We start from the raw sequence: 24,150 nt of genomic DNA on the forward strand, positions 1-24,150 counted from the left end.
TGCGGGCGTTAATGTGTACAAACGGCCAGCAATTACATCACAAAAAGGTAGGAGGCTTCTGTGCTCAGGATAAACTAACTCTGTCAACAGTCAGCCTTGTTCTAAAAGAAACCGCTGCTGCTAGGAAAACCCACACTCGATTTATTGAAGAGAAGTTCAGAAACATCTGGAGGCAGCATTTTTCATGCAGTTCTTTGAGGCAACAATCTAGAAGTGTCATTCACCAAACGTGCACTGAGTACTGGCTTTCTGAAGGGCGCATGCCGCATGCGGGGCACTTGATGGATTCCGAGGAAAGCTCTGCCCTGTGGGAGTTGTCAAGGCTTGGGGGAAGGAAGGCAGGTTCAGAACCGCTGACAAGAACGTACATACGGCTTGTGTGTAACCTGTGAGTGGTACTGAAGAAAGTTAGCAGTGAAACTAAGAGCTGTGATGGAATGATTAAAAGTTTGAACTTTAAAATGCATTCAGAAAAAGGCGAGAGTAATATGCCATGGACCTGAATTAACCTTGAAGACAGAGATATGTGTGAACTTGGTGCTCTCATTCTGTTGCAGCCACTCTAACCTCTTTGCTTTTTCCTCCAGCACATCTGGCATGTGCCCCCAGGGCCTTTGCACTTGAGCTTTGCTCAGCTTGGCGCACGTTCCCCCAGATATCTGCAGGCTCCCTCCCTTACCTCCATCAGCCTTCATTGTAGTGTCATCTTTGCAGGGAGGCTTCCGTAATCACTTCATATGATACTAAGACTTCTGTGCTCATCCATTGTTTGCATTCTTTTTCTCAACAGCACTTACCACTATCTTCCGTACCCTATGTTTTACTTATTTGCTTATTTATTTTTTCAGTATCCCTGCTAGACTATAAATAAGTTCGACGAAGGCAGGATTTGTCTGTTTCCTCACCTAGTAGTACCTAGAACATTGCTGAGAGAGTAATAGGCACTGACCAAATATTTTTGGAACGAATGAATAGAACTTGCATGAAGGAAAGTACATTCTACAGACCTATGTGCCAAGCACTGAGAAAAATGTTTATTATAATCTGTCACATCTTTGACAATATGTAGATAAATGCATTCATGTAGGGGCAGGGGTGGAGAGGATATCCATTTTCTTGGCCTAATGTTTCTGTGCAGAGGGTCTTTTGTTCGAGTAACTTGACCTTTCTTCCCATACCTTACTCCTGCAGGCTTATAAAGTTTGATTGATGTTACTGAACATGCTCAGCTCAGCGCCTTCTTGGGTACTCTTCCTTGGGGGATGCCACAGGATATTTACACTCTGGCCTATACTTGGAGTAGGCCTTTGTTTGCCCAGCTCTATTGGCCACTGTGGGGATGTCTCTCTCATTCAAGGGATTCAATACTTCAGTATTGGGGAGATTTCTGGGCCTCTAATCTAAAGCCACATTCTCTCATCATCTGTCCTGGGGCTGTTTTTCCATTGATTCCAAATTCAGAAGGTGATAAAAAGGAGGCTATATATTGACTCCTTAATGGTTACAACAGGAAGATATCCACCAAGATGGAAAGATTGTACCTATGGAGGTGGTCAACATGGCAGCGTGAGGCATTCCAGAGGAAAGAGTCTGGGACAGCAAAATTTTATTGCAAGACTTGGCTCTGCCTTTTGTGACATTTGCCATGCCTTGCAATTTCAACAGTATTTTACATGAGCTGGATTTAATATAAGAGAAGAAGTGAGCACTACCTACAAGTCCTGGAATGCAGCACTTCTGCCAGTACCATGCAATTCAATCACCTACTGGACTTATATGAAGTGTTAGCACTGGGAGCCCAAGAAGGCCTTCCAAGATTCACTGACACTCACATGAATCCAAACAACGTGGCAGAGCTCTAGCTGACTGAGAAATAAGAGAAGTAGAGAGAGCAGTATGGTGCACAAGAGTCTGGCATGAGTCAAAGACTTTGAGGAGATCAAGATTTTCATCCGCAGATGCAAAAACCATAGCTACTGCCTCAAATCTTTAGTAATGGTTGCACAGATAAGACCTTGGTTGGGTCCAGACAACTCTGGGTTGGCTCACCTTTCATGACTTCCACAAACACTCACTGGAGCTCAATGCTCCAAAACCCTAGCATTGTACCCTGCAGCATTCTAGCACAAGAACAGCCTTGACTTATAAAATTGATCTTAAAGGAGTTTGGATTGAATATTTTCCACCACCTACTATTAATTCATGGCCAATTGTGCCCCCTTTTCTTTCTACTCACCATCTGCTCTTCTGCCTCTATTGGCCCATTTTTTCTTCAGGTATCCCCATAGATTCTCTGAGCGGCATCCTACTTAGAGACTTCCACCTGCTTGCAGACTTGAGGCCAGATAGCACATGCTTAAAATTCATTATTTTCTGAAGTTGTCATAATGAAAGGCATACCGTTGCTATTCTCGGTATGATTTAGACCACTGCTGTCCAGTAGAAATATAATGTAAGACACAAAATTTTTTTAGGAACCACATTTAAAAAGTAAAGATGGGGCACCTGGGTGGCTCAGTTGGTTAAGCATCTGACTTCAGCTCGCGGTTCATGCGTTCAAGTCCCGCACTGGGCTCTATGCTGACAGTTCAGAGGCTGGAGCCTGCTTTGGGTTCTGTATCTCCCTCTTTCTCTGACCCTGCCCCACACTTTCTCTCTCTCTTTCTGTCTGTCTGTCTGTCTCTCTCTCTGTGTCTCTCAAAGAGTAAACATTAAAAAAAAAGAAAAAAGTGAAGATAAACAGGGGCTTCTGGGTGACTCAGTCAATTAAGCATCCAATTCTTGATATTGGCTCAGATCATTAAGATTGAGATCCACGTTGTGCTCTGCCCTGAGCGTGGTGGACCCTGCTTGGGATTCTCTCTTGCCCCCTTCCCTGCCCCTCCCCCATCACGTGCACACTCTCTCGAAATAAATAGATGAACATTTTTTGAAAAGTAAAGATAAGTGAAATTAATGTGATATTTTATTTAACCTGATATATCCAAAATATTATACATTCCACATGTAATCAATATAAAAATATTAGTGAGATAGTTACATCTTCAAAATCGGGGCTGTATCTTATACTGTATCTCACTGCAGATATGCCACATAGATTTCAAGTGCTCAGTAGCTACTGCATCGGCCAGTGCAGACTGAGATGGTGTCACCTTACATTCCTGGGAAGACTGGAAATTCAGAGTGATGTGGATTCTTGAGTTTAGGGAGACCCTCTTAGAGCTGTGTGAAGGGGGCAGAAATGGAAATGTTTGAGGATCACTGTAATAAAATCAGGTTTGTCCTTTATTTCATTTGCGTTGAAGGATTTCTACATTGTGTTTGCTGATAAATTATCTGACACTGGCAAAGTTAATGTCCTTGAGCCTCTGAGTTCATCATGTATTACACAGAAACAATATAGTAATAATAATAATAATAATAATAATAATAATAATATATAACCATAATATAATAATAATCGGTAGCTCGCTCAGTGAGTATCCAGCTCACTGGATTGTTGTGGTGAAGAAATGGGAAAGCACTAAGCAACACTGTTCACAATATTATTTATTTGGTGAAAAATTGGCCTTTTCATATTAAAAAAATAGCTTTATTGAGGGAAACTAGACATTCAGTAAACTGTACGTATTTAAAGTGTACAATTTGGCATACATATATACCCATGAAATCAATTAAGATATGCACGTATCCATCCCCCCGCCCTCAATTTTTTCATGCTCCTGTTATACACACCGCCCTCCTGGCTGCTCCCTCCACCCCACCTCTCACCTCTGTGCCCAGGCAACCAATATTTTGCTTTCTACCACAGCAGTCCACATTTTCTGGGATGTTTATACACGTGAAATCCTACAACGTGGAATATATGTATTTATCAGGCTTCTTGAACTCTGTGTATTTATTTTTGGATCCATCCAGGTTGTTTGACTTAACAACAGTGGTTGGAGGAGGTCTTCGAGAGGTCATGGCCTCCGATCGACCTGTGAGGAGGGGCAATTGGAGGCTCCTGACCCCCTCCCCTGTCTCGGGAAGGTGCGTTCCTTGATTCCACTGCCACAGCGCCGCAGGGACGGACGCAGGCGGCCTTCAGAAAAACCACCAGGAGGGCGTTCGTGGGGAATGAATGCAGGTAAGGTCGCGGTGTAAATGTTTAAGATTCTGGCGGGCGATGCCCAAGTAGGTCAGACCCCTTGCATGCTGGAACTGCGCCTCGGATCTGGAGTGGCGGGCCTCTGCCGTGGGTCTCCCGTGCCCCCTGCGCGCAGGGCTGGGTTACCCCCCCCCCCCCCCCCCCCCCCCCCCCCCCCACCGAGTGGCAGGCCCGCCCGGAGAGGCAGCCATGGGCTGTGGCAAGGAGGCATCCGCGGGGAAATTCGGGGTGCCCCTGGACCTCTGTGTGGGTCGGGGTGGGCTTCCGGGCTGCGTGGTGGGTCAACCACCCACCCCAGCCAGAGGCCGAAGCAGGGTTAGCAGGCTGGGAGAAGAGCTGAGGTTAGAGACGGGCTGCGGGCCTGCGGACTCCACGGGCTCCCGGGCTGGCAGAGCAGAGACTCAGGCGGAGACCTTGGCTGACCTCCGAATCAGGGCTACCACTTGAATTAGTGAATTAGCTGTGTCTGTGACTCCGGAAGGCGTGGGCTGGGAGCTGTGGAGGGAGTACACCCAGGACTTGGGTCCCAGCTCCGGAAGGGACAGAAACCCAACACCCTTCCCGCAGAGTAACAGCTCCTGGTGGTGCGCACAGTGCTGCAGCCGGCAGAACCTGGGGGGGGGGGGGGGGGGGGGGGTAAGAACTTCCCTTCCTCATCAAGGCATGGGTGGAGAACGTGTCCCGTGGGCCCACGTGTGCCGGGGCTCAAACTCCGGTGTTAGCTCAGTGGCATGCCTGCCGCAGCAGAGGGGGGACCTTGTCTGCCAGCCCGCTGTTTCTAGAAGTGTGGGTGCTGCCAGGTCCTGTAAAGTGTGCAGATCGTCCCAGTGCCCCTGCCCCTATTCCTGTGGCGGTCCCTGAGACCTGTGGAGGAGTGCAAGAAATCCCTGCCCGCGCTCAGCATAGAGATGCCTGGAGATAGGCAGGAATGCTGAAGCCAATGGGGCCCAACTCAGTGATTTTTCCAGTGACCACGCATGTGCTCTGGCAGATCCCACCACATTTACTACATAAGCGAACCTATCTGTGGAGAAAGACAGTTTTACTTCATTTCCAATATCGAGGTCTTTATTGTCTTACTGCACTGGCCATCACCTTAAATGTAATGTTCAATAGAAACGGTAAAAACAGACATTTTTTTGCCCTCTTCCTGATTATAGAGGGACAGTACTCTGTCTTTTATCATTAATTATGATGTCAGTTGTGTAGCCTTCATTTTTAAAATAAGTATCCTTTATGAGGTTGAGGAAATTCCCTTTTATTCCTAGTTTGATGAAAGTGCAACTTTAGAATGAATGTTGAGGGGTGCCTGGGTGGCTCAGTCGGTTAAGCATCCGACGTGGGCTCAGGTTATTATCTCACGGGTGGTGGGTTTGAGCCCCACGCCGGGCTCTACGCTGACCCTTGCTCAGAGCCTGGAGCCTGCTTCAGATTCCGTGTCTCCTTCTCTCTCTGCGCCTTCCCTGCTTGTGCTCTGTCTCACTCTTTCTTTCAAAAATAAATAAATGTAAAAAAAAACCCACCAAATTTTAGAATGAATGTTGAACCTGCTCAGCACCAAATGAGTTTAACATTTTTTTTTTGGTTTTTAATATGGTGATTTATATTAATTGATTTTCAAATGTTAAACCAGCCTGAATTCCTGAGATTAACCCCAGTCTAGCATGATATATTATCCACTTTATATATTGTTATATTTAAGTACTAAAATTTAGTTTAGAATTTTAGTTTTGAACCTGTGTTCATGAGGAATATTGGACTTTGGTTTTCTTTCTTTTTTGAAATTGTGGTAAGAACACTTATCATGAGACCCTTAACAAAATTTTAAGTGCACACTGCAGTATTGCTAACTATAGTCACAATATTATACAACACATCTCTTGAATTTATTCATGCTGCATAATTGAAATTTTATACCCATTGAACAACAACTCCCCTTGGCAACCATTAGTCTACTGTCTGTTCCTAGAAGTTTAACTATTTAAAATACCTCATGCAGGATTTGACTTTCCATGATTGGCTTATTTCACTTAGCATAGTGTCCTCTAGGCTTATCCATATTGTCACATACAACAAGATTTCTTTCCTTTTTAAGGCTGAATAATATTCCATTGTGGGTGTGCATCACGTTGTCCTGATCCATTCATCTGTTGATGGACATTTAATTTGTTTCCACGTCTTGGCTCTTGTGAATAATGCCCCGATAAACTTGAGAATGCAGATACCACTTCAAGATCCTGATTTCAATTCTTTTGGATATATACCCAGAACTGGGATTGCCTGATCATATGGTAGGCCTATTTTTAATTTTTCGAAGAACCACCAAACTGTTTTCTGTAGTAGCTGCACCATTTTATATTTCTACCAACAGGGTACAAGAGTACAAGAGTTCTGATTTTTCCATCCTCGACAAAACTTATTTTATATATATATATATATATATATATATAGCTATTATATATTATATACTATATATATTATATGCTATATATATAATATATAATGTGCTATATATTATATGCACATATATATTATATATATATGCTATATATATAAAATATATATAGCAATCCTAAAAGATTTGAGGTGATACTTTGTTGAGCATTTCCCTGATGATTAGTGATGTTTGACATTTTTTCATATAACTGTTGGCCATTTGCATGTCCTTAGATAAAAGTCCTTTGTCTATTTTCCAGTCAGGTTTTTATTTTGTTTTGTTTTGTTTTTGCTGTTGAGTTGCAGGTTCCTTACACATTTTGATTATCAACCTTTATCAGATATACGGTTTGCCAATATTTTCCCTCATTCCATTGGCTTCCCTTTCACTCTCTTGTTTCCTTTGCTGTGCACACCTTTTCAGTTTGATGTAGTCCCACTTGTCTATTTTTGCTTCTTTTGCTTCTGCTTTGGTGTCATGTCCAAGAAATCATTGCCAAGACCAATGTCAAGAAACTATCCTTTTGATTACGGGCACTGTTCCCAGCCCAGTGTGAGCACTGAGCAGTGCTCTTGCAGGTGGTTCTTTCTTGGGCCTCAGGTAGAGCCATCACTTCCTGTGCTAATCGGTACTTTGATAAATATTCAAGGATGTCCTTGTGCAGTTCTCTGGAGTTATTGCTGTCTGGTCCTCTGTCTCATCAATGTGAGTTGCCTTGGTCTTTCCAGAGTTTCAGTTGTCTTCTCAACTCAGAGAACCTTGAAACCCTCCAGTCATTAAATTGGGCAATCATAGGGCTCACCTTGTTCATTTCCGATCGCCTAGGGATCACAGTTCTTTGTTGCTGCATGCCTAGCAAATTAAAAACTATTCTTTCATATATTTTGTCCACTTTGGGGGTCCTTTTGGCTCTTTTAGGTGACAGGGTAAATTTGGTCCATGTTCTCCCATCTTAGTTGGGAAGCTTCATTCTTTCAACAAATGTTTAAGTGCCAGACAATGGGGTTATCCTTAGAAGATTGTAATACCACTTTTGTAGTGGATGAAAGAAAAAGAATATTGTTGCTGGGATGGGCCAGCAGTATATACAATTAGAGTGTGTTCAGTGGTGTTACCAAAAAAATCTCTTACCAAACAAAGAAAGCAGAGGGTCATTCTCTATAATGTTGACTCTAATTGACTCTAAAAGATGACTCTTCTGGGGACATGACTCAGTCTCTATTTCACGTGTTTTCGTTAGTAACAATAGCTATGGAACTCAAGACTCTCTAGGCCTTTGTTTTCTCATCTAGAAGATGGGGATAATTATAGTAGGTCTCACAGGGTTCATAATGAGAATTTAATGAGACAGTATCTGCAGTGGTATTAGCTTCATACCTGACACACAGAAGTGCTCAACAAAGGTCAGGAAATCTTTAATCTTTCTAGATACCTCCCAGTTCTTGTACTACTATTGAATTTGCAAAATGATCCATATTTACTTTATTTCCTGTCTTCTTCACCCTTTATCTCTCTCTCTCTCTCTCTCTCTCTCTCTCTCTCTTTCACACACACACACACACACCCTCTTCTTTTCTTCTCTGCAGACTTAAGAGTAACTACTTTGGTTTGTCATAATAGTGACATTTTAGTTAGAGGCATCCAATTTCAGAGTTGCAAGTGCACTTCATGACCATTTTATCCAATATCCACTGCTCTCCATGTTCTTCATAGAAGGAAAGTATAATCTAGAGAAAGGAAGTGGTCTGTCCAAGATCACAGAGTTGGTAGTGGTGGAACACATCTTCCATCTGGGTGTTTTCTGCACAAAACAACACTACCCCTCCCTCTTTCTCATTCTCTAGGCCTCTCTCAATTCTGGGAAATACTTTGACATTCACAAGTAGGAATTTCACAGAATATTACAGACACACTTATACCATAGTTCTTTGTGAGATTTTAAAATTCCTTTTTCCTTTTTATGTTTATGCTTGTGTGTGTATGTTGGGGGGAGAAGGAGGGTGGGAAGTGGGAAAATCTAACCAGACTCAGTATAAACCAAATTAGCTGTCCCAAAAGAAAATGACACACTGCAGATTTAAGAGATCCCCAAGTCCATTTTATAGCTGATAAAGTTGTGACTTGGAGAATTCAACAGATGGGTCTTAGTTTGATATTTGGCTAAGATAAATTTTGGGTAAGCTAAAACTTAGTCTAGAGTACATTCTGTTAAACGTAGTGTCTTTTCAATAGCTTGTGACTGCTTCCGGGATAGTGACCACGGATGGTTATTAATATAGTGTGGTACAACTGAGTCAAAGTTGCCATAATTTCTTAAAATGTTACTTTTGGAGAAATTAAGAGCTCCATATAAATTTAAATATTAACACTATTGGTTATGCACATTACCTTTTCCCCCCTTTACTTTAAACCTATATAAACAACAACAAAAAGCAGTTCTTAAGCTTAAGCATTATGGTGCTAGTGTCTACAGAAATAGTGCACATAAAAAAATATTTAGAATTAGATTCTGGCTTTAGGCGATCTTTGTAAATGAGACACAATTTTTATAACTTTATAAATATCTTTACAACATCCAAATTATCTTGCAATACAAGTATGAATTTTACTACATCACAAATGTATATTATGTGGATGCAAAATTGGATGCTGTTAAATCCTAGACAATCTGATTTTTAGGATGATTATGTGATTGTAATTTCAGGAATAATAATAATTTGTTGGTAGTGGATCGATTATTTTTTTTTGCAAGTGAGTTTATCATTTTCTTGACTTTGTCTGATCCTCGGATCCTTAGGGGTAAATTTTCAGTACAGCACACGGGGATTTAGCTGTGTGAGCCCCATTAGTGTGAAACGGAGTTTTGTAGCTATATCCATGAGGGGAGCAGTTGCTCTTTAATGTTATTTTAATATTTAATGGTTATTGCAGGGCTGTCAAGCTGGGACTGTCTCAATGAGAGAGATTTCCAGAACATATGAGAGAGATTTTAAACATCTATTTAGAGCGTACTGCAATATTCTTCGTTATAAGAAGAAGATTCTTTAGGGAGAAACAGTCCAATTCAAAAAAGTTTCCTTTTAATTGTGGCAAATTTGAGACTGAGATAATCGATTTCTTATTTTTATTAGAATTTTCCAAAGGATTCATTAAACTGCTTTCATGAAATAACTGAGATATTAATATGGTGAAATTTTAATGGAGTATCAGATAAAGAAAAGGAATAAAGTATTTTTCATTTATGGATGTTTATTTTTGTCATTCATTTTATAATACATTTCTTAAGTTAATTGGTACTCTTGATTTTCCTTAAAAATCTCTAGGCAAATTTGTAGAGGTTAGGTATGTGAGGACACCTCTGTGAAGAACTAATAGGCTTTACCACAAGTTGGATTATAACTAAATAATTGTCTCACTATAAAGAATACACAGCTGCACTCTTCCCTCGAGGCATCTCCCTAGTGCCTGGTGGCCCTCAAGGAGTCAGTACAGGACTAAGTGTTTTTGAACACTGAGAGCATCTGGCCTCAGACCTTAAAATATACCCCATATTATTTTCATCAAATCTAACATAAAACCTGTATCTGAAGTACCCCAAGAAGCCATTCAAGGTCTCTAGGTAGAAATTTTGGAAAGTCTCGGGGCACCTGGGTGGCCCAGTCAGCTAAATGTCCAACTTCAGCTCAGGTCATGATCTCGCAGTTCATGAGTTCGAGCCCTACGTCAGGCTCTGTGTTGACAGATCAGAGCCTGGAGCCTGCTTCAGATTCTGTCTCCTTCGCTCTCTGCCCCTTCCCTGTTCATGCTATCTCTCTCTCTCTCTCTCTCTCTCTCTCTCTCTCTCTCTCTCTCTCTCAAAAATAAATAAACATTAAAAAAAAAGAAATGTTAGAAAGACTCAAAAGAAGAAGAAGACAGAACAGCTGTATCCATTCATCACTCATCCCTCCTTTTTCCTGCAAGTTCAAATTTTCCTTCTCTTGTTTTACTCAACTTGTAAACCTGTACAGGTTTCCACATCCTGGAAACAAGCAAGTGAACCAATTTTTCTGTCACACAGAACTCCCCTCTAGCTATGTTCCTACAGCCCTCCCTCCACTTACCACCCACCTCCATGGAAGAGCCTTTTCCTTCCACAGTCGCCTCTTTTACTTCCTTCCTGGTAGTACTGGCCAATTCTGACCTCTCCTCAGTATCTGTCTGACTAGTCCACCCTGAGGTTCTTCATACCCTTAAATACCATCTTTTTTTTTCATTTCTTCCCTTGCTTCTCTCTTTCTTTTCTTTCTTTCTTCTTTCTTTCTTTCTTTCTTTCTTTCTTTCTTTCTTTCTTTCTTTCTCTTTCTTTCTTCATTCATTCATTCATTCATTCATTCCTAAATACATTTTGCCAGACACTGCTCTAAGTATCTTAAACAGAGAAATAAGGCTTAATCACAATCCATGGGGGGCTTAGGGTCTAGTGGGAGAAACAGGAAGATATTTTTCTTTTTTCTGCACTGTGATGCTAGAGCTTGGACTCTGGAAACCACATCTTTCCCTTGATTGCTGGTTCCCTTCTAGGTTCTTGTCAACAGGGAGTGTGTGAGGGAGACCAGAAGGCCGGAGTTGGGGAGAAAGAACTTACTCTGTCTTGTTTTCTTTCTATTCTTGTCAGTGATACTTTACCATGGCCCTTCACTCAGGCAGAGATGGTTGGCTCCAGTCTCCAGCTACTTGTTGCCCTTCTCACAACCAGCTGCGTTGTGCTCATTCAGTGGTATCTGCAACAGTTGGGCAGTGGTCTGCCTTAAAGGTTTGGGTCCCAGCTATATGGAGCATATCTCTGAGGTCCTAAGGTATCAGTATCTCCAGGCAGCTCTCCTCAGAGGCAGAGTATCCAGCTCTGTGGGCCTGAGGCTTGCAGAAGGTCCAGCTGTATAGCAGACCGCTCTACCTCTTGGTTCCATTATGACCCAGCAGTTCAAGAGTACTCAGTGATCTCTGGCAGGTAGGGATGCTCTAAGGATCCTCTGGGAAGCCCCCATAGGAGAACTACAGTGCAGACCCCTAAGCCCTATTCTTTTTTTTGGGGGGGGGAGGGTTGCGGGATAGATGATTTATGGTTCTTTATATTTTAGATATAATTCACACATTAAAGTCTTCAGTGTTTTTTAGTATATTTGCAGGACTGTGCAACGATCATCACATTCTAATTTTAGAACACTAACTCTTCTGCACACATCAATTCTCCTTTTGAAAAATAGCTCTTGGCTTGTTACTGGGCCCGTCTAGGGAAACCATGAGCCACTGAATGACTATGCATTGTGACCTGGCCAGCATGAACGGAGTGTTGTCTGACCCATCAAAGCTTAACACCGTGTGTGCGCACCAGCCATCCATCATCCTATAGAAATATTGCAGAAGACACTATGTCCAGTAAGCTCTGAACACTCAAGTGAGTTGAATGAGCAGGTGGCACGGACTTCTTTAACTCCTACTGATGCTGCCTTACTTCACTCCTTCGATCCACACCTGTGGCCTCACGGGGAACTTTCTTATAAAGAGTTGACTGAGGAGTAAAAAACTTGGGCCTGACTTACACATATATTAGTCTACTCAAGCCGCCATAACAGAATACCACAGATTGGGTGGCTTAAAGAACAGAAATTTATTTTCTCACAGTTGTGGATACTGTTCAAAAAACTAATATCTTCACCAAAAATCACTGAGGACCTGAGGCCTGAGAACAGCCATTTCAGTGAGCTTAAAAGTAGCATTTCCCCCACTTGATCCTTCAGGTGACTTCAGCTCATGCTGACACCTTTCTAGTCTCATGAGAAACCCTGAGACAGAGGAACCCAGAAAAATTGTGGCCAGATTCCTGAGCCACAGAAACTGGCAGACACGTTTGCTGTTTTAAGCTGCTAAGTTTTATGTTCAGCTGTTATGCAGCAACAGATAAATGATATGTATTAAATAAGAGAGTAGAGTCTCTGATAAATTTTAAACACTGGACAGCTATGATTAAGTATGTTTAAATATGAGTAAATATTTTGGAAATATCACTGGCATCAGTTTTTGAAAAGACCACTTTGGCATCAGTGTGGACAGTTGTGTTGGATTAGACCACGGGTGGGAGAATAAGAGGATCATGTAACAGTAACCTGGGTGCACAGGGAAGACACTGGCAGGGAGAATGGAGACAAGCTAGATTCAAAGAGGAACTCAGGAGGTCATCTGTCAGACTTGGGCATCCCACAGGGTGTCAAGGACGTTCTCATGTAAAAAAATGAGATTCCACTCGCCATGTGCCCTCTCTCTGTCTCGCATTGTTGTTCTTTGTTCTTCATTCTCTTCCCTGGGACCTCCCCCTTCATCTGTCTCCCCTGAAGTGGTCGGAGTTCTGCAGATTTCATGTTAGGCAATCTCATCTGGACCCATGGCTCCTATTACCGTCTGTGTGCTGAAGAGTCCCACATCACGCCTCCTGACACCTTTCTTGGGAGCACAGGTTTTATATGTCCGACTCTACACAAAGCCTGAGTTCGCTAGTTTAGGAGTTGGCAAAGTTTGTTTGGGCTTTGCAGGCCACACAGTCTCTGTCGAGCTATCCCACTCTGGGGTTGTAGTTATGATAGTAGCCAAAGACAATACGTAAATGACTGAGCATGCCCGTGTTCCAATAACACTTTATTTGTGCCCAGTGAAATCAGAATTTCACATAATGCCCACTTGTCTTGAGGTATTCTTTTCTTTTTTCCTTTTTTTCTACTGTTGAAAAATATAAAAACTATTCTTAGCTCTTGGGTTTTGTGGGCTGTAATTTGCAGACCCCTGATCTACTCCCCACCATGTTTCTAGCCTCATCGCCTGGTATTCTTTGCACTCAAGAAGTGGCAAACATAATGCCCCCCCTTTTTTTGTATGTCTTTCATTGACTATCTATGGAGTTTTTATTGCCTTTGATGCCCTCTTGCCTCTCTTCGCCCTGTGAACTCCTCATCATTGATAATTACTGGCTTAGTTGTGCCCTCCTCAGTCTAGCCTTCTCGGATTCCCCCAGGCAGGATTATTTCCTCGCTTCTCTGTGCTCTCAAAGTACTTTGTTCCTATCGCCGTTCTAGCAGGTATCATATCATAGTGTCATTTATCTCTTTAAGTACCTGTCTGCAACACTGGCCTATGAACTCCCCAGTGTCAGGCATCCCCCCCTTACTTATCCAGTCCTCACTTAATAATGTCTTGAAGTGACTCATTCTGGAAAGCCAGCATTTCATACAAAATACTACAGATTCTTTCCAGAAAATTTGAGCATAAAGATAAGTGTTTTCATTAAAATTATGGCTTTTTATATTTGAAGTCTGGTATTTTGGAAAATAAAATATTGTCTTCAGAAAGCTGGTTTTCATAATACTTTTTAGAGGATCAAAACATTAAAAATTCTTATAAAAATATTTTATAACCCATATACAAATATAAAAATGTTAATCTTCATTAATATTATTGCTACTCAAACTACAACTTCTACAGTTACTACCGCTATAGGTATTGCTATAAACTTGTTTTTAAAAGAAATTTTCTTCACTGATATATGGAAATTAGTCCCAAGAATATAAATTTATCTTACTTCCCAAAGCATGTATTTTCTGATTTATTTTTGCAGATATTTTTGTTGGCAATATGAACTCTTTTACACTTGTTACCATGTGTTTTCATACTAAAATTAAAGTTTTCCCTTAAACTTTATATTCATGTGTTTTTTTAAATTTCATTTATTTCTTAAATATGCCCATATAGATATGATTTCTCGTTCTGCCTCCATAAGACATGTTCTTTTCACCAAAATCCTGGAGATAATCTCAGGCAAGAGGACTGGCATCCTTCACCGGTCGACTACTTTATGATGGGGAGAAGTAGTTCAGTCTCCCCTCTATTAATTTCTATCAAAAGCCAGCTTTACTCTCTTTTTCCCCAGTGGAACTATTTCTGTTTGATTTCAATTAAAAATGAAATGTCAGCATTTCAGGATGCATTATGCTGCTTTATGGTGCACACGATTCCAACTCATTAGGGAGAAGGCAGCATGTTTGGAGGAAACCCAGTTGGGATGGAAAAGTAGATTTCTTTTTCACGTTTTTGTTAGGAGTATGAACCAGAATGTATTTTACAAAGGCCACTATTTAAAGGAAGACTCCGTGGCAATAGGTTTCCCAATTCCCATATCATTTACTATCTTCAACTTGTCCAGAGATTTCCTCTATTAGGTCATATTTTCCTGATTCCCAAGCTAAATTTATCTAAAGACAATCTCACCTTCATTTCTGGTCTGTGAATATTATATACTTTTGGAAAACAGTGTGTAAAGATTGGGAAAGTATTTATGGTTCTTTAAGAAGTTGATTATATTAAAGGTAGTATTTCATGAGAGTTGATGTTCTAAGGAAAAGAATGTCTATGCTTCCACTTTTGACAGTCTGAGATTTGACATATAAAAATTCAAATGTATGTGAAAGTTCAGAAGAGTTAGTATCATTCTGCTTTTCTTCTCCCAAGGAAATGGGCATATGTAGGTAGTTATGGAAATGCATTGGTAGTGTTGACAGCTTGACCAGGAGTGTAAAATGTATGATAACGTGATCACTTCTAAAAATTTCAACAAGAGACCTATAATGTTTTCTGAAGAGCCAGCATCTGGAAAATGGAATGTTTTTCCACTTAAAAGCAAATAATGTATTTTACCAATTTTATTCTTGTAAAAGAAAAATAATGAAGGAATGTGCTTTCTGACTGTATCACATTTGGCAATACAGAGTACATACACTGGGAGAAACACAGATTTTATAGCCAAATTTCATAAGGAATTATAATCACCAAGCACCGAAATAACCTGGCAACAATTTCTGAATATTGACCAGAAAAATGACCCTTGCTGTGGTGCCAAAGATTAGCTAATCGATGTGATTACAATGTGAAGGCTCAGAAGGGAGGTGACCTGTGAATGGTAACTGTTGCTGCTAAAAAAAAAAAAATCTGCTTTACAGCCCTTCCTCATTTTGGCCTAAGAAACTTGTGCTCAAAATTGGATGACTCTAGCTTGTTATATTCCGTGGCTTCTGTTTCCCAATTATTTACAGAGTGTGCTGGTACTAAAGTTTGTGTTTTCTTTCTTTGAGTATGTCCAGAAGAATTTAGTCAAGGAATACATTAAGCGTTGACTGTGGGGTAGATATTGTGAGAAGTGCTAGAAAGAAATGTATTCCGGGGATCACAGTCTTTATGGTCCTCCCCAGGGGAGGAAACAGACAGGTATACAACTACCCTGAAGGAACGTGTCATAGATGTCCTGACAATGGTGTCTTTAGGATACAATGGCCACACAAGAAAGGAGTGGCCAAGTGTATCGAGGAGAGTCAGGAAAGCCTTCATAAAGGACATCGAAGCTACTCGTTTTTGATGGCAGTCACTTCTAAGGCTGATGACTGCCTGGTTTCAGGACTGTAGGGATAAGTGACCTTGACTTTTCTTTCTTTTTTTTTTTTTTAAATTTTTTTTTCAACGTTTATTTATTTTGGGGACAGAGAGAGACAGAGCATGAACGGGGGAGGGGCAGAGAGAGAGGGAGACACAGAATCGGAAACAGGCTCCAGGCTCTGAGCCATCAGCCCAGAGCCCGACGCGGGGCTCGAACTCACGGACCGCGAGATCGTGACCTGGCTGAAGTTGGACGCTTAACCGACTGCGCCACCCAGGCGCCCCAACTTTTCTTTCTTTTTTAAAAAAAGTTGAGTTGTAATTGATATGTAATATTGTGTAAGGTTAAAGCGTACAGCATGTTGATTGGTACATTTATATATTGCAATATGATTACCATTATAGCTTAGCTAACAGCTTTAGCTCATTATGTAATTGTCATCTCTTTTTGTGGTGAGCAATTTTAATATCTAGAATCTTAGCAACTTGAGGTTTATAATATAGTATTATTGACTCTAATCACCTACATTAACACTGCATTAGACCTGCGGAGTTTATTCATCTTCTAATCGTAAGTTCGTACCCTTAAAAATCATCTCCCTAATTACCCTACTATCCCAGCCCCTGGTAACCACTATTCTACTTTATTTCTATGAGTTCAGCTTTTCTAGATTTCACATATAAGTGATATCATACAGTGTTTGTCTTTGTCTGACTTGTCTCGCTTAGTATAATGTCCTCAAGTTCCATCAATGTTGTTGCACAGGCAGGATTTCCTTCTTTCTCATGGCTGTATAATATCCATATATATATTTACATATGTATTATATATTTGTATATATTACATTCATAGATACATAATTTTCACATGTATAAAATCGCTATATATGATATATAATATATATAACATTCACATTATGTAATATTCATATATGTATGAATGTAATTTAGCCATGAGAAAAGAAGGATATGTATAAATCACATCATCTGTATCCACTCATCCATTGATGGACACTTAGGTTGTTTCTGTATCTTGGCTATGGTGGCTAATGTTGCAGTGAACATGGGAGTGCAGGTATCTGTTTTCATTACCTTTGAATATTTGTAATCAGAAGAAGTGGGATTGCTGGATTATATGGTAGTTCCTTTATTGCCCAGCAGATTCAGAGGGAACACTGTTGAAACATCTCTAAGGGATGGATGACCTAAAGAAAGGAGGCCTAACTCCTGTGTGTGTGTGTGTGTGTGTGTGTGTGTGTGTGTGTGTGAGAGAGAGAGAGAGAGACAGACAGAGAGACAGAGACAGAGAGAGGGAGAGAGGAAGAGATGGAGAGATGGAGAGAGGGAGAGAGACAGAGAGAGAAAGGGAAAGGGCAGGAGAGAGAGAGAGGGAGAGACGGAGAGAGGGAGAGAGAGAGTGGGAAAAGGGGGGAGAGAGAGAGAGGGAGGGAGAAAGGGAGAGAAAGAGAGGAAGAGGGAGAGAGAGAGAAGGAGGGAGAGAGGGAGCGAGAGAGAGGTAAAGGGAGGGAGAGAGGGAAAGAGGGAGAGAGGGAGAGAGAGAGGCAGGGAATTGATTTCCTGGCACCTGATTTGGCCACTGACATCGCAACAATGAAACTTCCAATTAAACCCCTGCTTTCTTTATTTTAGCTTTTACATTTCAACCTGAATTTGATAGAATTTAATTCTTTTTTTTTTTAATTTAAAATATGTGTTTTTGGGCATGCCTGGGTGGCTCAGTCAGCTAAGCATCTTACTCTTGATTTTGGCTCAGGTCATGATCTCACAGTTCATGAGTTCGAGGCCCGCATTAGGGGGCAGAGAGAGAGGAAGAGAGAGAGAGTACCAAGCATGCTCTGCACTGACAGCACATATGTGAATATTATATATAGTGAATATCATATATATTATATATCATATACAGTGAATATATACATGTGAAAATTATGTATCTGTGAATGTTATATATAAATATATAATACATATGTAAATATATATATGGATATTATGCAACCATGAGAAAGAAGGAAATCCTGCCTGTGCAACAACATCGATGGAACTTGAGGACAGTATACTAAGTGACTCTGTGCTGCCAGTGCACAGCCTGATGTCAGGCTTGAACCCACGAATTGTGAGACCATGACCTGAATGGACATCAAGAGCCAGTCGCCCAGCCGACTGAGCTACCCAGGCTCCCCTGAAGTAACTTATTTTTAAATGTACTGTTACTGAGACCCCACTTTCATTATTCATTGAAAAGTCTTAGAAAATTTAAAATACTAGATATATCAATTCACTAAATATAAAGTGTTGATGGTCATTGAAAAACTCAGCCTGGGTGGCTCGGTCGATTGAGTGTCTGACTTCAGCTCAGATCATGATGTCACGGTTCGTGAATTCGAGCCCCATGTTGGGCTCTGTGCTGACAGCTCAGAGCCTGGAGCCTGCTTTGGATTCTGTGTCTCCCTCTTTCTCTGCCCCTCCTCTGCTCACACTCTGTCTGTCTCTCAAAAATAAATAAACATTAAAAAAAAAAAAGAAGAACGTGTTTTGGAGGCTTGGTTTTATATGAAGTAAGTGTGATGGTGCCCTAGGTTGATGTGGAAAATATTTATCTGGATCATGGTTAACCATGCTTTCACATCTTAAGGCAGACTATGAAGTATTTATATCAGTTTCTACAAAAGAACCTTTTTTTGTAGGTCTGCAAAATATCTGTTCGGTCAATGACAGCAATAAGTATGTATTTGGGACAGGCAAATGAACAGCATTACCTCATCCTATGAGAAGATAATGCATGGGCAGTAGTAAAATGCCAGATTGGAAGATAGCATATGATAAACCTTTAGAAAAATAGCCACAACTCAACAGATTTCAAATTGAGGGCAAAATAATATGCCAAATCTTTCTTCATAAATTTATGCTCATAGTAAATAATTTTATAAATGTGTAAAGTTCCCTTATAGTAAATGTTTCATGCAACATACAATTTGAGACCTTATTATGGTTTGCATAATGATCTTTTACCAAATAATGCTTTTGTCATGAGATATTCTACAAATGTCTGGAAAATTCGTAACAAGGTCCTGACAGGAAGAGTCCAGGATCACTGTCAATGGAAACACTCTTGATGTCAAGTGAAAACATAAAATTCATGCCGATATTTATAGCTCTCTGGCAAATCATTGGCTATTAGCCTCTTGAATACACCTAATTCGAATATCTGGATGGTCACAGTGGATGAAAAGGAAGCTAAATTTAGGGAAGTCTGCAGTGTAAGTCACACTATAATAAGCCCGGCAGCCTAGTGGCAAAAAGTTATCGTTCTAAAAATATTCTTAAGATGCAACATACTACCATGCTTGGGTGCTAAAGTAACATCAACATGATTCATAAAAATGGCAAAGATAAGAAGTTTGCTGAAGCATGGGACCTGGATAAGTACACATACGTGTGCAGCTGCTGTAACACTGGCTTGTTGTAGCTGTTAGACAAGCCCATGGAGGTGTTGTGCTTGAGGCGAGCTTTGAAAGCACAAAGATGTTCTTCATAGAATCACAGAGGGGGCCAACAAAGGCATGGGAGTAAAATCTATGTAAAAACTTTTATGTAAAAGCACTCCCTTAAACTAAAGCCATAAACCATGCACAATAGAAATATGAGACAGAAGTCACTATTCTGCTTGCTATAATCTTGGACCACAGGGCTTTTGTAAAACAAATGATTTCTAAGTGCTTAAGGTCAAAGTGGAAGAAAAGGCATTTTATCAAACTTGTTCAGGGGGAGAAAGAACCTCCAAGATGAATGTCACGTCCTTGGCTCATGTATCATTCTTAGGGAATTCTTTAGGGCCTTTCTAAGATTTCACTGCATGTTCACCACATCTGGGTAATGTAAACCATTTTGAACACCATCTGAAGATAGTTGTGTTTTCAGCCAAAGTAAAGTATTTTAAAGTTGTTTTTTTTTTTAATTACTATGTCATTAATTTAAAATATAAAGGGCTGGAAATAATGGACTAACATTCATGAAACTGCATTGCCTAATAGTGTGTTAGATAATTATAACATTTAATTACTTGAGAAGAGCAGGCTTTAAACCTTGTATACTACTTGGGGGAATAATTGAATTAGCCGAATTTTACTGTGTTGACTATAATGACACTAAGTTTTTATCATGATGATGAATAATAAGAATTTGTGGCTTGCATACTAGTATAGTGGTACTCTGCTAGACACTAGAACTCAAAAACAATATAGAGGTCCCTGACCCTAATCAATAATATGCTGAGAAGACTAGGCCCAGGGCAGGAAAGAAAGGAAATATGGCAGGCAGGTTATATGAATGTGTCAGAAGTTCAGGAGAAGGGTAAGTGTTATAGGCAGGAGAACACAGAGAGAGGGAGTGTGCAAGGTGGTACCAGAGTGGTGAGCAGGGTCAGGACCTGTGAGCCTTTTTAGGACATATGAAAGATTTCTATCTTTATTTTAAGAACAATGGGAAGGAACTTAAAGAAGACATGATGTTCTTGGGTTGACACTGAGAAAACGTCAGCTGCCGAGTGTAGATGGTAGCCATGATAGAACGAATGCATGTAGACGAGTCATAAGACATCAGTATTAGGCCAGGAAAGAAATGGCAATGCTTTGGATTAGAGTGAGGACAGTGGAGATAAAGAGGAGTGGACAGAGACTCCGGACAGATGACAAGCCAGGTAAGGGAATGACGCCTATCTGCTCCAAACACATGGGTTTGCTTAAAGTATATAGCTAAGCTTGAAAGAAAGAATGAAACTGACACATCCCCCAGCCTTGGGCTACTAGGTGCTGGGAGTAGATGAGTGGATTAGGGGATAATGTTTAATGCCTGTCCTGGCAGTGGCATTCATTCCAGTGGCAGCAGTTTTTCCAAAACTAGTGTGACCAGCCTCATTGCACCCTTTTTGAAACCCAAGTCCCAGCTGGCCAGCACACTTCCCTCAAAAGCATTAGTTCTAGTTCTTCAGGCTCCCTCCTCCAAGCTTTTAAATTTTAATAGTCCAGGGGTGCTTGGATGGCTCAGTCGGTTGAATGCCTGACTTTAGCTCAGGTAATGATTTTGCGGTCCATGAGTTCCAGCCCCGAGTCAAGGCTCTGTGCTGACAGCTCAGAGCCTGGAGCCTGCTTCAGATTCTGGGTCTCCCCCTCTCTCTGCCCCTCCCCCACTCACACTCTGTCTCTGTCTCTCAAAAATAAACATTAAAAAAAATTAAATTTTACAATTCTTACTTCATCCCTTTGTTTCCCCAACCCTAGTGGGGGACAACGTCATGTAGTTACTGCCTCCATGCCTTGGTGCCTCCTTTTTGTCTTTTGTCTGGTTAATAATTCTTCAGATTAACTTCTGCCTATTGAAGTCTGTTGTGTCTGCCTATTGAAGTCTGTTGGGTTCTGTCTCCTGGATCCCGACTGATACAGAAGGGATAGTGAGAATAGTCAAAAGGCAATAACCAGGGAGACAAAAGTTGAGAGCTTCTGAGAGTTAAAGAATTGTGTAAAAAATCAAACCAAGTGTTAGAACAAATAAAAACAAATCAATCATTGGGCTCAAGGATCCAGAGAAAGTCTCAAAAGCTAGTAAAGGGCAATACAGGTTACATCCAAAGAATGTTGCTTTGACAGCAGACTTCTCCTAAGCAATAGATGCCAGACAAAGAAATTCATTGCGTCATTAACTGAGATAAAGAATATTGGAGGAATATCATATTTGTTTTTTTTTTTAATGTTTATTTTTGAGAGAGAGAGCACTGGCAAGGGGGGAAGCAGAGAGAGAGGGGGACAGAAGATACGAAGCGGGCTCTGCGCTGACAGCAGTGAGCCTGATGGGGGACTTGAACTCACAAATCATGAGATCATGATCTGAACCAAAGTTGGACACTCAGCCAACTGAGCCACCCAGGTTCCCCAGAATATCATATTTGTATAGGAACAAAGCACAAGCTTGCATGTGCTGGGTTTTAAATCCTTTTGAGATATCTAAAAGGAGACATGGAATAGGCAGTTACTTACAAAGGCTTGAGTTCACAGGAGAGGTTCAGGCTGTGGTTGTACATTTGAAAGTCTTTGGCCTGTGGAAGATTGCCTGGTGAATTAGTTATTTATTTCTGTATAAAAAGTTAATCCCAAACTTACTGGCTTAAAACAACAATAAACATTTATTATCCTTGCAGTTTCTGTGGGTTAGGTACTTGGGAGTGGCTTTGCCAGGAGGTCTGGCTTGTGGTCTCTTGTGGTGTTTGTAGTTAAGATGTTGACTGGGGCTGCAGTCAGCAAGTTCAGCTGAGGGATGAATGAGCCTGGAGCGACAGCTTCTCCAGAGGCTCACACAGAGTGGTGGTGTTGGCGGGGGTGGGGGGGACCCTCTGTTCTTCTCCACCTGGGGCCCGCCCCAGGATGTGTGAATATCTTAGTGATATGGTGGTTGGCTTCCTCCAGAAATGGTAATCCAGAAAAGCGTGATGGAAGCCACAATGCCTTTTATGACTTTCTAAGTCATCACATGCTGTTGCTTCTGCCATGTTCTATTTGTTATAAGCAAGTCATAAGTCCAGTCCATATTCAAGGAGATGGGGATGGAGCTCTACCTTTTGTTAAAAAAAATTTTTTTTAAACATTTATTTATTTTTGAGAGATGAGAGAGACAGAGCATGAGGAGGGAGAAGGGCAGAGAGAGAGAGAGAGAGAGGGAGACACAGAATCTGAAGCAGGCTCCAGGCTCTGAGCTGTCAGCACAGAGCCTGACACGGGGCTTGAACCCATGAACTATGAGATCATGACCTGAGCCGAAGTCTGTTGCTTAACCGATGGAGTCACCCAGGCGCCCTGGAGCCCTACCTTTTGAAGTGAGTTTTATTGAAGAATTTGAGGACATATTTCAAAACCACCACACCCTAAGGAGAGAATATGGAGTGAGGAAAGGAAGACAGCCTAGCAAATATTTTAGGCTTTGCAGGACATAAGGTGTGTGTCACAACTACTCAACTTTGCTATTCTAGCATGGAAGCAGCCATAGACAATACTTAAGTAAATGGGTGTGTCTGCATTAAACCTAAGGCAGGCTGTATTTGGTCTATGGGCAACATTTTGTCAACCCTTGGCCTAGAACACAGCCAGGAGTAACAACTACATATAAAACAAAAGACAGGGGTAGCTGGGTGGCTTAGTCAGTTAAGCATCTGACTCTTGGTTTTAGCTCAGGCCAAGATCTTATGGTTTATGCGGTGGAGCCCTGCATTGGGCTCTGTGCTGACAGCATGGAGCCTGCTTGGGATTCTCTCCCTCCCTCTCTCTTGCCCCTCTCCCACTCACATGCACATGCACTTTCTCTCTCTCTCTCTCTCTCTCTCTCTCTCTCTCTCTCAAATAAATAAACTAAAAAGAAAAAGAAAAAAAGAAAAAAAAAACATAATCATAAAACAAAAGAGAAAACAAAAACAAATAATCTTTCCTAACTCATAAGAAGGTTAAACCAAGTGCAGTAGGAAGCTTAGGAGCTAACAAAAATATCATAATACTATAATTTATACATAATTGTGTTTAATCTCTTTAATGGTCCTACTAGTTAATATTATCTTTATTTTTGCTTTGTTGTTTGTTTTTTGGTTGAGTTGTGGAAACTGAGACTCCTATTGGTTTAGGAATTTATCCAAATTACTGGTAGCAAATTGGAATTTGAAACCGAATATGTCTGACTTAAAGTTTATGTTCTTTTTCACTAAAACAAACAAACAAACAAACAAACAAACAAACAGTTCCATCTAGTGTGGAGAAATACTCGCAAACATGGCCAGAATGACAGCTTGGACCATACTTGGGCATTGGGTGTCAGAGAGTTTGTACTTTGGATGTGAGAGGGTTATGAATTATTAATGGATTTTGAACAGTGGTTTGTGAGTTACATGATTGGAGTTCTAGCCTATATTAAGTAATTCAACAATGGTTTATTGATTACTTTGTGGAAGGAATATCAAAAGAAGGGAGATTAGACAAAAGTCTGATTCAATAGTCTAGACAGGAAATTGTTAGGATGTGAACTTGAAAGATGGCATTACGAATGTACAAGTGACATTGAA

The sequence above is a fragment of the Prionailurus bengalensis genome, chromosome D3 (assembly GCF_016509475.1).
Source record: "Prionailurus bengalensis isolate Pbe53 chromosome D3, Fcat_Pben_1.1_paternal_pri, whole genome shotgun sequence".
Lineage (NCBI taxonomy): Eukaryota > Metazoa > Chordata > Mammalia > Carnivora > Felidae > Prionailurus > Prionailurus bengalensis.